Consider the following 13,885-nt stretch of genomic DNA (forward strand, 5'->3'; position numbering starts at 1 on the left):
TGGCCTGATGATACTGTACTGCCAGATGAGGTTGCCTGAGTGTTGTTCCTGGTTCGATTTATGCCTGGTATCCCTGGCTCAGCATAAGTGTGCCTTGCTTGCTCCTGGTCAGCCTCCAAAAAAGTGTAGGCCTGGGTATCAGCTCCTGCTGCAGGATGCTGACGTGATTGGAGTTGCCATTGCGGTTGATAAAACAAATTTGACTACAAAATAGGAAATAAGGAATTAATTAACATCTATCGTTTTATAGCACTCGTATATTTTAATAAAAGTATTTAAGCATCTATGTAGTGACCTCCACCCAACTAACATAAATGATTCCGAGATCCAAATTCATATTAATACGGGTACGGTAAGCCAAGTCATCCCTTATTAATATAACTCGGTGGATTAACCGCTTAATAGATTCTACTTTTAGAACTCTCGGTTGATAAAAATTACTCTAATTCTCATCTTTAGCCCGAAACACATGCGACTATGGTCACGAATACTTCCGTTGAGCTCAATCCAAATTTCGATGTAATAACATTTTATTACCCACTTACCCAATGTAACAAGGTTTGTATTACGGTAAAGCCGGCTTAACTCCCTTATGAAATTGGGATTCATGGTTTCTACTATTTGGTAAGGCTATTTCTCAATTATTATATGTGAGAGGTCTTGTCAATTTATTATCTATCACATTTAAGTGAACTAAAGCGGTGAACTACGATAATTATAATTGACACGGTCGATGACTCGATATGATATACATGTGTTATTATGGCGATTTGGCAATGCATGTAACATATTAAAACAAATGCAAAGCAATAAAAGTAAATTTCTAGTATGGCCTTCCTAAAATAGAAAATCTAATAATCTATTACATATTCAAAAACCAACTCCTTTGGTCCCTTGAATCTTCAAATGGCACGCTTCCCAAGACACCGTCTTCGTCGGATCACCTTTCTGAATGGCACCGTCTTGAAGATACTCCATAATTACAAATAATAATAAAAATACAAAGCTATTGCTATTATACATTTGTAAAATGGAAAAACTAATAAAAAAATAAAAAAAAATAAAAGTGATGCGAGATCACATTAAATTACAACCGAATCAATATTCCCTTTCATTACGGGTAATATCGATTAAAACTAAGGCCATACTAAGATAAAATTACATAATTCAAAATTATATAAATAAAAAACATTCAACAATTGAAATATGAAGCATTATAATATGTACCTATCATGCCAAATGATGTGCCAAATCGCCCTATTTAACTTATATCGTATATATAACCCGGTTTTACGGAAATGCGTGATAATAACCTCTTAAAATCACAAATTAACACTTAAATCACATCTAAACTCAATTTAATTATCCTAAAACTCTTAAGACTCAAAAATTAGTCATCACTCAATTTTTGACAATAATTGAACTTGATTTAAGTTTTATGCTCATTTTTGACCTTAAAATCATAACATTTATGAAATAAATCCAAATTAAATTACAATAATTTCAAAATTTGAATTTTAAATTTTTGAACATTCTGGAATATTTCCATGACACTCATAATGTCAAAAATCATGGTTAAAATGTTTGAATTAATTTTGAGAAAATATAGTAGCAATTTATCGGTTTTATCTCATAAAACATCTAAAGTATCCAGAAATTACTCCCATTAATTTTACAACTTTAGATCTGATAAGTGGGATATTTATGCAACCTAAAATAATTTTCTCATGCCATGAAATTCATTTTAGCTATTTATGCTAAAATAGTCACTATTTATGCCATTTTTACTCTAAAAATTCATAAATGATGCTAAAGGAGATAATTTAATCTCCAAATTTACTTACACTCTGTAAATTATTAATGTGACAACATATTAAAGTTTCATGACCTGGTTCAAAGTTTAACTATTTTAACCATTTTACCTCTTTTAATCCATTTTTATCTCATAAAAATCATAAATCATGCAATATTAATCCAATTAATACTAGATTTTACACAAAACTTATAAAATATGCATATGAAGTCATATAAAATTTTCAAGGTCATAGAGTAAGTTTAACCATTTTTAGTCATTTTAACCTCCATTTATGCCATTTTTACACTAAAAATTCATAAATCATGAAATATTAATCACATTATATGATATTTTACATGCAATACATAAAATATTCATGTGAGGTCATATTAAAATACCACGGCCAGTAGTGAAGGTTAACTTATTTTAGTGAATAAAAGTTCATTTTAATCATAAAAATGTAATAAAATCACTAAAAATCATTATAATGAGCTATAAGTTTCCATAAATCATAAAAATGACCTAAAACTATTTTAGGACCAGAATATATAGCATGCAAAATTATTTCGTGGCTTACTCATATAAATCACAAAATTTTAGTTTTATATGTTAACATTTTAACTCGGAAAAAACAATAACCGATTATGCATGCAACATCCAATGCTCTGATACCACTTGTTAGATTTATTTACCTCTTATTAGACTCCTCTAATAATGAACTAATTAACTTCTTAATCATTTGTTCTTTAGATCTAGTGCATGCATAACAAAATGAAAGATTTATAAGAAAAACAATGTCTCTTACATTGAAGCTTGGTTCGAAAATATGGGCACAAGTAAGGTCACCTTCCTTCATTTGTTCTTAAGTTTAATATGATGAATGATCCTCCTAAGACTCCAAGTATAGAAGACACTCCAATAAGTTGCACCCAAGATTTAACCCAAAAATTCCTACTAATATTAACTAGATATGTAGTAGAAATGCTTCCTTAATATCACTAATATTTCTAGTATTACTACTTCTAGTATTAGTTGGAGATTATTAGTATTTTAGAGTGTTTGGAGGATTTTGCATGTGAGGAAAGTATGAGAGAAAACAAGCAAAAACCAAGAAGGAAAAATGAGCAACAAATGCTCATATTTAAGAGCCAAAAACCGATGGCCTCTTACATGGGGGGAATCTTTTCCTCTTGTTTTTACTTGTTTGTATAGCATAGGTAGGGTGTAGGGGACAATTATGTAAGATGTAGTATGATTAAAGCTTATGTGATATGTCACTATCACACTCTAACCAAAATAAACAAAAGACAAATGGAGCATCTTTTGCTCTCCTTTTGGCCGGATTTATGGAGCTCTTTTGCTCTATTTTTGCCTCTTGTCATTTGTCCCACAAATGCTTATAAGTCATATGTTTAACTATCTTACATAATTAATTATTAATGTAATCATTTAACACTAAAATATTACAATTAATAATATAATATACACTTTACTTTTTGAGTAGTATACTACCATTATATCAACATATAATGGGTCCTATAATTACTAGTTAGTTAAAATTACAACTTCTTGTAACTTTAAATAACTAATTACCTCTACCTCAAAACTTATATAAAACCTCAACTAATTTAGTAATTTAACACTTAATTACTAATTAAATCTTATTTAATCACATTACAATAAGACGTAAAATCGCACTCCCATAATTAAGGAATTAATCAATTTGTATCGCATACAATTAATTAAACATCTATTTGGGCCTCATCCTAGAGGTGTGACCTAAAGGGATCAACTGACCACCACCGTCACACGACAGTAATGTCAAACTCTAGTTAACCAATTATTACCGATTAATGACGATTAGTTGACTATATAAAGAATCATCCCTCACGTATTCTTAGTATGAGATTTAATTATCATATTAAATCATGTGATCGCACTATTGTTGAGGAAGGACACATTTTCCAACAGCTATGTGTTCCAAGAGGTTCATACTGGGAACTACTGATCAAGGAAATTCACTCCAGTGGGTTAGGAGAGCATTTTGGGGCCCAAAAGACTCTGGATATATTACAGGAGCAGTTTTATTGGCCCAGGGTGACGGGGGATGTTCAAGTAGTGCTAAGGAGATGTTCCATTTGCTAAAAAGCCAAAAGCACCTTTCAAGCAGGCCCCTACACTCCATTGCCAGTGCCAAACAAACCCTGGGAAGATGTGAGCATGGACTTCATAGTGGCATTGCCAAGAACTCAGAGAGGACATGATTCAGTGATGGTTGTTGTTGACAGGTTCAGTAAGATGGCCCATTTCATAGCATGTAAGAAAAATGAGGATGCTGTGAGTGTTGCTGAACTTTATTTCAGTCATATTGTCAAGCTACATGGAGTTCCAAAGACCATAGTGTCATATAGGGATGTTAAATTCATGAGCTATTTTTGGAACACACTATGGAAGCTCCTCAATACCAGGTTGCTGTTCAGCACCTCTCACCACGCACAAACAGATGGCCAAACTGAGGTCACTAGCAAAACCTTGGGAAGGATATTTATGTTCCCGACAGTCCTACAATAGAGGAGATTGTTAATCGTCCTAGAGTTCGCCGCACTTCGTGTAGCCTCCTAAAAAACTCCTCTTATCCTTTGTTGATTGATGTTCCTGACAGCCCTATTGAAGATGGGATTGTTGATCTACCTTGTAACTGGCCACACATTAAACAGATTGTGAGGGACAAACATGAGATTCTTAGGGCCACCTTAGGAACAAGCTGTGCAGAAGTGCCACCGATAGAAATTCTTGCTCATTTAACTGAAACACCTATTCAAACATTGTATCAAACATACCAGGTTTTCAACAAACCACCTACTTCTGCTAGCAAACATATAGCAGCTCTTCGTAAAGTGAGAAAATTGATTGCTGAGAGGAATAAGGATGCACCTACAAACGCTGTTGTGTCATTCAGTTTAGGTGTCTTCCTGGAAGATGAGAACTCTTCTGTTTATGCAGAATCAGAGCGGGGTAAAAAAATAAAGAAACTATCTGCTGATCGTCCACCTTTATATCCGAAAACAGGGAATCAATATCATTTTAGTAGGAGTCCTTCCTGTGAACCTCTCCTTGACGCTATTTACGACACCAATCCCTTCATACCTTTGACATTAATGCAATATCAGATTTCAAATTACGTGTTCACTGGCCAGGGTTCTGTGGATAACGCTTGGTAATTACATACAGAAGTTTTAATATTTTACAATTATCTTTACATATCTGGTGCTAATCATAATTCTATTACTGTTTGTGTGCAGCAATACGTTATTTGAGTTCAAAAATAATGTCCTTGGTTGGGATCAACTGTTGTCATTAAAGCCGTATCACTATATCTCAAGCTTTGTCATAGATTCTTGGTCGGCATACCTAAACTACAAAGAAAAGGATGGAAATTCAACCAATCCCACATGATTCTTTTTTAGTACACTTATATATGTAAGTTTGGTCATTGTTTTCATGTATTTCAGTTTAATATTTCCAATATTTTCACATTACTAAAATTTTATCTTCATTGTGCAATTGTTATTAATGAAGAGCACAGGTGCTTCTATTGATGATCATCGTTACAAACCTTTCAAGCGTCGCATCGAAGTAGAATTAAATGAGTTTGAGTGGATTGATCTACCATCCATTGAACTAGTCAGTCCCTCACTTCATTTAGTAATTGAAATTAAATTCAGCATTACTATAGTAGTCTATTTGAATAGAAGTCACTGAATGTACTGTCAAAGTTTTCAAAATGTGCTATTACTCAACATGAAATTAGCCTTTACCTGTCAGTGACCTTACAATTATTTCTTTCCCTGATGCTAGTTCTTCTTCCATATTGCACTTGAGAATCATTTTGTGTTGTGCGTTTTCGACCTGCCAAGGAAATGTCTCATGATTCTTGACAATCGCATTAGAAGGGGAAGTGTCTTAGAAGAGTATGGTGATAGTGTACTTGAACTGGTAATTTACATTCTCCTCAAATATGACTTGTTTTCTTTCACTTGCATTAGTAAGTTCATGTACATTATGGTTCATCTCGTCTAATTTTTATTATTGTGTTACAGGGTGACGCTTTTGCATGGTTTTTGGGTGAAAATCAATCAACTATGGAGAAAAGTAATAAATTAATGGGCATGAATCCTACAATAGCAATGCTTCCATGGAGAAATAACAAAAATATTTTTGACTGTGGTATTTACACCATAAGGCACATGGAAACATTTAAGGGAATAGCCAGTTGGGACTGTGGACTGTCCAATATTGATGTGAGTTTTACATTTCAATTGTAACTTATTTATATCAACCAAATCAATGTTATCTTGCGGTTATTAAATTCTAATTTTATTTTATTTTTGCAGATGAGATCGTTGATAATGCTGAGATTCAAGTACCTATGCACACTAATAACATTTGAGCACAACAAACATCGTAACAGCGTTATTAGACATGCATTAGCGTGTCATTGACACTCACAAATAGTTCCTGAATATGATTTCTTAGTTTTCTTTTGTGCTGTCGACATATCTGGCGTTAGTTGATGTCTATTGGGTTTGCTGTATTGATAATGTACATTTGATCTTTGGCGTATGTACACCAAAGTTGTACTAGATGTGCATTTATCTCAACCTATTTGGTATAATGTTCATTCTATAATGATCAATTGTCCATTTTAAGGAAAACAAATGTACACCAAAATCGATGATGTTCTTGCTTTAATATGATAATGTTCATTTTAAGGAAAACAAATTTACATCTTGTGTAACTTTCCCGCTTTAGGATCTCACAATTGATTCAATTAATTTATATCGTGCGTGGTCGGATTGCAAAGTGGATAACAAAAAAAAATACTCCATATACACTAATATTTAAACAGATCATATGAGAAGAGGGCAGAAAAGAGAAGGGAAATAGCAATATTCGAAATTGAGTAAATATGTACAATTAGTATTTTAATTTAACTATTACAGAGTACTTCTATTTCATATGTTGGACACAATTTTCCTACTTGCCCCAATTACCCCAACACACGTAAATCAAGGGTGGACCTAATAATACCTATGGTGGAAGTATAGCCAATTTATGTTCAATTATAACACACAATTAGGTGTAAATCTAAAATAGATAAAATGCATACTTCTTTCAAACCAACTTTACAAAGAAAATACTTCTTTCAACTACGGAGTTTTAGGTAACTTTTCCATAAATTTTGATTATATTCTACCTTCGTTTTCAATACTTCTTCATTGCCAGGTAATCACATTCATTTAGTAACTTGTCCTGAATTTCGACCATTGTTTTGGTGTATTTCTTAGGTTTTTATATTTGCTTGATTTAAATCAATGACAAAATCAGCTGAAAATCCTGCCCCTTTTGTTGGTTACATTTTCGTCGTTTTCAATTTAATGGGATGTTCATGTTAAGTTTGCTAAACATTTGCAAATAATCTCTAACTGTCCTCAAGGGGTAAAAATAATATACATTTAGTTTAGATTTGTTAATTATTGATTACAATTGTGTGAGATTTACGTGTGTTGGGGTAATTGGGGCAAGTAGGAAAATTGTATACAACATATGAAATAGAAGTAATAGGTAAATTAAAATAGTAATTGTACAAATTTACTCAATTTCGAATATTGCTGTTTGGAATATCTGGTAGGAAATTTAAAGAACTGATTATGGTGTATGATGTTTAAAATGCTATTGTACCTTTCATTACATGCTTCCACTTTAACTGCTCACAGTGTTCATCATTCAATTAATAGTGTTTTTAATTTTTACAGTATGATGCTCTAAATGCTATCGTTTAATGAACATTTTGAGATAACCATTCTTAATCTGTCTACAAAGGAAAACATGTCATTATTTTGCTTGGGATTGGCAACAAATTCTGAAGAGGAAGACAGAAAACAATTCATTGAACATCATCTTGACGCAAAGAAGACAATGCTAGGATGGCTATTTAACGGGAAGGACGCCATAATTGCAGGGGTGGAGGACAACCATGCAAAAAACACAGTACTACAAGATGAAACTTACATGCTACAAATCTTTCAAAAAGTTAATCAAGCTGACAAACATAACATGGAAGCAGTATGCAAGTGTTGGGCTAAGATGTTTATCTTACACAATGAGGAAGTCCGTTTAAGAGAGGAATATGAAAGGAGATTACAGACAATCATTTCATTTGGGGTTAGAACGACTACCAGGGATACTGTAGTGGTTTTCAGAAGGTGTCTTTGTAACTTGACAGACAATCTCTTTACAAGGAGGACATTGCACCTGTTTCAATATCATTTGGCACCCGAGTTAGGAAACCTTGTTGTAGACGGTGTAGAAGAAGATTTTGACTCTATCCTGACATCAATTTCCCGACCAACGGTCGAACTTGCTTTTATTCTATTAAATCAAACCGAGTAATACATATAAACAGTTGAGGTACATTTGAATATAAGTTTTATATTTATCTCATACCCCTTCTACCTACTGTTGATTTTCAATGTCCATTCAGAATATAAGAATATAAGTACATTCTCTTATTTGTTAATGATATTTCATTATATTGACGTAGTACCTTTTGTAATTTTTGGATCTTCGATACATCATGAAAAGAATTGTCCCATCACTGTAATTACAATGTCCATTACGTGCATTAACAATGTACCTTTTAAATTAAAAAATATAAATTAATGCATCTAATAATCACACTCTCACATGCAAGTTGTAAATTAATTCAGGTGAAAAGACACCACTATTCATGATAATTTGATTGACAATTAAACTTAATTTAATTATATGAAACATGTGGGAAATGGCAGTTGTAAATTAATGCATGTGAAAAGGAAAATAATACTAAACTCATAAATTGTAACTTCTCCTATTCTTATCTAACGCAGTTGAAATATAAAACTCACTATAAATACTTGTCTAAACTAGTGTGCTAATTACAAAATCTAAGGAATAATCATAGAAAACGTCTTCACTCCCTTGAAAAGGTACTCTGGTTTCTGTTTTTTTTTGTTCTTATTATTTTTTCTCTGCAAAAGAAATGCATAACTTATTTGTAAATAAGTATATTGAATATTATTGCATCAATAATGCAGTAATCGAATTCTAATATGCTTTACAAAGATTGGTAATTTATTTTGTACAAATAAAGGTTCATATATAATGTATTCCTGCCAATGTCTATTGTCATGCATTTAAAGGAACATTTATTTTATTGCTAATGTTCATTGAAAATATTGTTGTCCATTTTGATATAGGATATATAAAATGTATTGAATATTAATGACAGTAAACAAAGAAATAAATGGCATAATACTATTTCATTAATATTAGAAATATTTACAAAAGTCATTCAAGACTATTTCATAATCAGTTTAAATATAAAACTCACTATAAATACTTGTCTAAACTAGTGTGCTAATTACAAAATCTAAGGAATAATCATAGAAAACGTCTTCACTCCCTTGAAAAGGTGCTCTGGTTTTTGGTTTTTTTTTGTTCTTATTATTTTTTCCCTGCAAAAGAAATGCATATCTTTATGTAAAACATTCTGATTATTTCATTTATAAGAGTATTATTTGATTAATCAGTATGTTTTTTTATCTTGCAAAACGAAATATATACTTTAGTCCCCAAACGAATTAAAAGTTGCTTTGGGTCTGAAAATCAATTTGCATTTGTGGCTGGAACGTTTTGCCAAAATTAAGTATAGTAGATATTTCAATATGGCAACGTGCTTAATATTTGCAGGAGAAGATTATTTTAACTTTTGCTGTAATCTGTTTTCACAATAACATTGTTTGCCCTTTGCTTGATTATACTATTTCAAAGCCCACGTTAATTTATTTTACCCTATAGTATGGCCTTAAATATGGTTGAAGTTGATATTTCCCATAATGCCTTAAGTTTATTGTCACTCTTTTTAAAATATATTTATTTTTTGCCTGAACCAGAATATGAGTTCCATTACCGATGCGCAAATAATGTCGGATATCGAGCAAAAACTCGCTGACATTAAGTATGATCTCGCTGAAATGAAACGCGAAAGAGATTCACTGGATGAATATCTTATTGAGGTGCTTGGTAAAAATTAAGTATTAGAAGAACATTAGGAAGAGCTTTACGAGAAACTGGACATAGCTAAAGTGAATGCAAAGTCACTACAACAGAGGCTAGACATTGCTGAAGCGCAGATGAAGTTTATCACGGCTGAAAGAGACAGCATAGCCCGACAAGTTGAAGCTAATAGACAAAAACAGTACACAGAGGCTGACATGGACCGTCAGTATCTCACCGCTGTCACAGATGTACGAGACTCATATGTTCTTGTTGATCGTGAAAATACTATACCTTGGCCAGTAGTCGTGAAGGCTATGGAATTAATGGACGGTTACAAGAAACGTCTAAGGGAGGACTTGCTAGAGGGTGAGAGCAGTGTTCATGGCTCTGTTTGCAGTAAACCTAGAAAAGGATAAGAACTTTGATGTTAATTCATGTATAATTATATTTGTGAAGTTAAATTTAGAAACATATGCATTTTCTTTTACTATTGTCAGAACATATTTGCAGTTTATTATCAATGTTTATTTGAATCTAAATTATTATCATGTACCTAAGCTTTAACGTTTTAGAATTGACCCTTTTTAATTTGAAGCCAGTTACAAGAGTGATCGACCATGATGTACCTTCAACATTTTACAAATGTCTATATTATTATGTAACAATGTACCTAAGCTTTAAACCCGCATTTCTTCCTAAGATTATCCTCTTAAAATAAGGGAATGGGTTTAGGGTTGGATTAGGCGGATCCGCGGTAGCGGTCTGCCTAATCCATCCCTAAACCCTTTTCCGTCCCGTTTTAGGATACCCGGCCCCCTAGTTTTAATCCCGTTCCCAAAAAGGGTTCACTCAGCCCCTCTAGGGTGTCTTTTTGTCTTGCCGCCTTCGAATGAGAAGAAAGGGAAAGGGTTTAGGGTTGGATTAGGCGGATCCGCGGTAGCGGTCCGCCTAATTGATGTGATCAATATTTGGCATATTTAGTCCCCAAATTAGCCTCGTTCCTATGCTTTTTAGTGCATATTTGGGTCATTTATTATCTTTAGTCCTTTGTTTTTCGTATTCTTTGAGGTTTTGTTTCCTTGGTAGGAGACCTTTGTACATAATGTAGTAGATGGGCAATGATGAAGAAGATCCTTGCATCCCCGACAAAATCCCGGAGGATTGTTGGAAGAAGAAAAGAAGAAAAGGAAGCTGAGTCCCAGGACGCTCGTCCAAACCATCGGGACGCCCGTCCAGCAGCTCCCCAGGACGCTCATCCAAACCACCCAGCCGCTCGTCCAGCAGCTCCCCAATCCGCCCGTCCCGACCCTTGGACGCTCGGATTGTACTCTAGAGGGACACATCCTCTTCTTTCTTCGTTTGAGATGCGCATATTTTTGGAAGACTAGCTAAAAGGAGACCCGTATCTTTTCTTGAGAGGAGCGATTCCTCAATGACTTAATCGTCATTTAAGCCCTTAGTAACCCTAATTCGTGCACCTAATCCCCACTATAAATACCCCATTAGTCTAATTAGATTATCATGTTCTTCTTATAAATCTTTAGTGTAGTTTATATTATTCTAATCTCTATTTAATCTTGTAATCAATTTCTAATCAAGTATTAATACAAATCTCATTTCCTTAATTTCTCTTTTGTTCATCTTTTATTTTGGGTAATTGAAGATTATTTGGGTTTATTGGGAGATTGACAACCTTCCATCAATCATCAAGTACTTCTATTATTCTTTGCATTATTATTTTGGAATCATCATTAGGTATAATTCTCTCAATCCCTTTTTAATTATTGTTAATCATCTTCATTTATTCATCATGTTTTGCTTTGTTAATATGATTGACAACCTTGTTAACATGTTAAACTTGATAATGAGTGACTAGTTTCCTTAACTAGGGTTAATGGGTAATTAGGAGAAACCAACATGGGGGATGATTCATGCTTAATTTAATATGTTTTCATAATTTATGTACTTGCTTGTTGTGATCTCAACTTATGCACATGTTAAGTTTGATGAAATGCGAGCCTATGAATCCTTGCATTTTTTACCCATCACCTACCTTTTCAATGAGACTTGTAAGACATAAACCAACTCAAGTCTCATTAGACCATGCATATAGTTGAGTAGGGGGGATTAAGTCGACTTGTAGGTGTTGTACAATCTAATCAATTCTGCTCCGGGACCTAAACCTTAGCTTCCTAGGATTGTAAGATATAAACCAACTCGATCCTATCACAACAATAATTGCTTGCTTATAATTTGAGAATATGTTTGTATGATCAATTCCCATGAATCCCCTATGAACCCGTGACACCCTAGTGCTTTTAATCAATTGTTTACATCTCATTTTAGTCATCTTGCTTGTTTACTTTTATTGTTATTTAGTTTAGTGGTCTTCTTATCTCAACCCAAATTGTGACACCCTTAGACACCACTACTTGCAATCGAAAATCCTACATCAATACCCGTCCCTTGGGATCCGACCTTTAATTGCCTCTTTACTAGTAGTAGAGTTGTTTGTGAAGTTATAAATATTGTTTTGGTCTAGGTGCTCCTAACGACAAGTAACCAAAATCTAAGCTCAAAGCCGACCGACCAAAAATGGCGCCGTTGCCGGGGACGGTGTTAACTTGATTTGATTTTCTTTGATTGTTATTAGTTGTATCTTTCTTTACCTTGGGGAAGTAAAACTCCTAAAGGTTTGTTCTAATTGTTTTCGAGTTGTTTGATATTTTGCATGTCTAGAAGATCACAAGGTAACTTGTTACCCATTGATCACGAAATTGAAAGGACTTTGACAACCAATAGAAGACTTGCTAGAAATACTTTGAGAGGTATTGGTGAGGTTGTAGATATTCAACCAAACACTATTTAGTTCATCAACCCTTTTGCAAGAGAAGGTGAGGAGAACCCAACACAAAATCAATCACAAAATCAATCCACAATGCCCAAGTTTTCATCACATTCCGTACCAACCGAGGAGAACCTACCCAATGGAACTCCCACACCACAACACTTAACCGGAAATTTTATGGCAAAATCCACATTTATCCAATTAGTCAAAAGAAGCCAATTTGGGGGGATGCCTAGTGAAGACAATCATTCCCACATGGAAACTTTTTGTGACTATTGTGATGCGATTTCACAAATCAGAGTGACTCAAGACCAAATTCGATGGATCTTATTTCCTTTTTCTCTAATTGGCACCGCAAAACAATGGTTGAAAAGCCTTGATAAGGCTACTCTTGGAATTGACTCTTGGAAGAAGTTGGCTCTAGCTTTCTACAAAAAAATTCTACCCTCTGGAAAAGACTAACATGCTAAGAGCTCAAATTACGGGTTTTAAGCAAAGGGATGAAGAATCTTTGTATGAAGCTTGGGAGCGATTCAAAGGGATTTGTCGCTCATGTCCTCATCATGGACTTAGCGAGTGGTTCTTTGTACAACAATTTTGGAATGGTCTTTATGAAGACTCAAGAAACATTCTCAACATGGGATCAAATGGTATGTTCACCGAAGTTGACGATAATCAAACTTGGAATAAGATTGAGGAAATGGCGGTCCATAATTCACAATATAGTAGACCTCGCAAGGCTACTAGAGGAGGAAAGTATGAAGTGGACTCTATTACTCAATTGGGTGCTCAACTTAGTGCTCATATTGATACCATCAACTTAAAGTTTGAGAAGGCTATGGCTAAGCTTGAAGAAGCCTCAAAATCACCAAAGCATCATGTTAATGTCATGGTGGCATCTTCATCAATCCCAAGTGGGATATGTGAGAATTGTGGAACTTTGGGACATGACCAAAGTGAATGTAGGGGAACAAATGAGCAAGTGAATGCTTTTCAAGCATACAAAAGTGGTACCCCTTATTCCAACTATTACAATGAAAACACCAAATTCCACCCAAATCTCTCATACAAAAGCCAAAATGTTCAAAACCCTCAACCAACATACACCCCACCTCCCATGAGAAACCAAAATCAAAGACCCT

General features: G+C 33.9%; 1 non-coding gene across 1 annotated transcript; it reads right to left on the bottom strand.

Moving 5' to 3' along the window:
- Positions 1-13,206: 13,206 nt before the first annotated feature.
- Positions 13,207-13,313, bottom strand: LOC141609893 (small nucleolar RNA R71). Its single transcript, XR_012527797.1, has one exon. It is a non-coding gene; the product is annotated as a small nucleolar RNA R71 (small nucleolar RNA).
- Between the last annotated feature and the right edge of the window lie 572 nt (positions 13,314-13,885).

This window comes from Silene latifolia, chromosome 10 (assembly GCF_048544455.1).
Source record: "Silene latifolia isolate original U9 population chromosome 10, ASM4854445v1, whole genome shotgun sequence".
Classification (NCBI taxonomy): Eukaryota; Viridiplantae; Streptophyta; class Magnoliopsida; order Caryophyllales; family Caryophyllaceae; genus Silene; species Silene latifolia.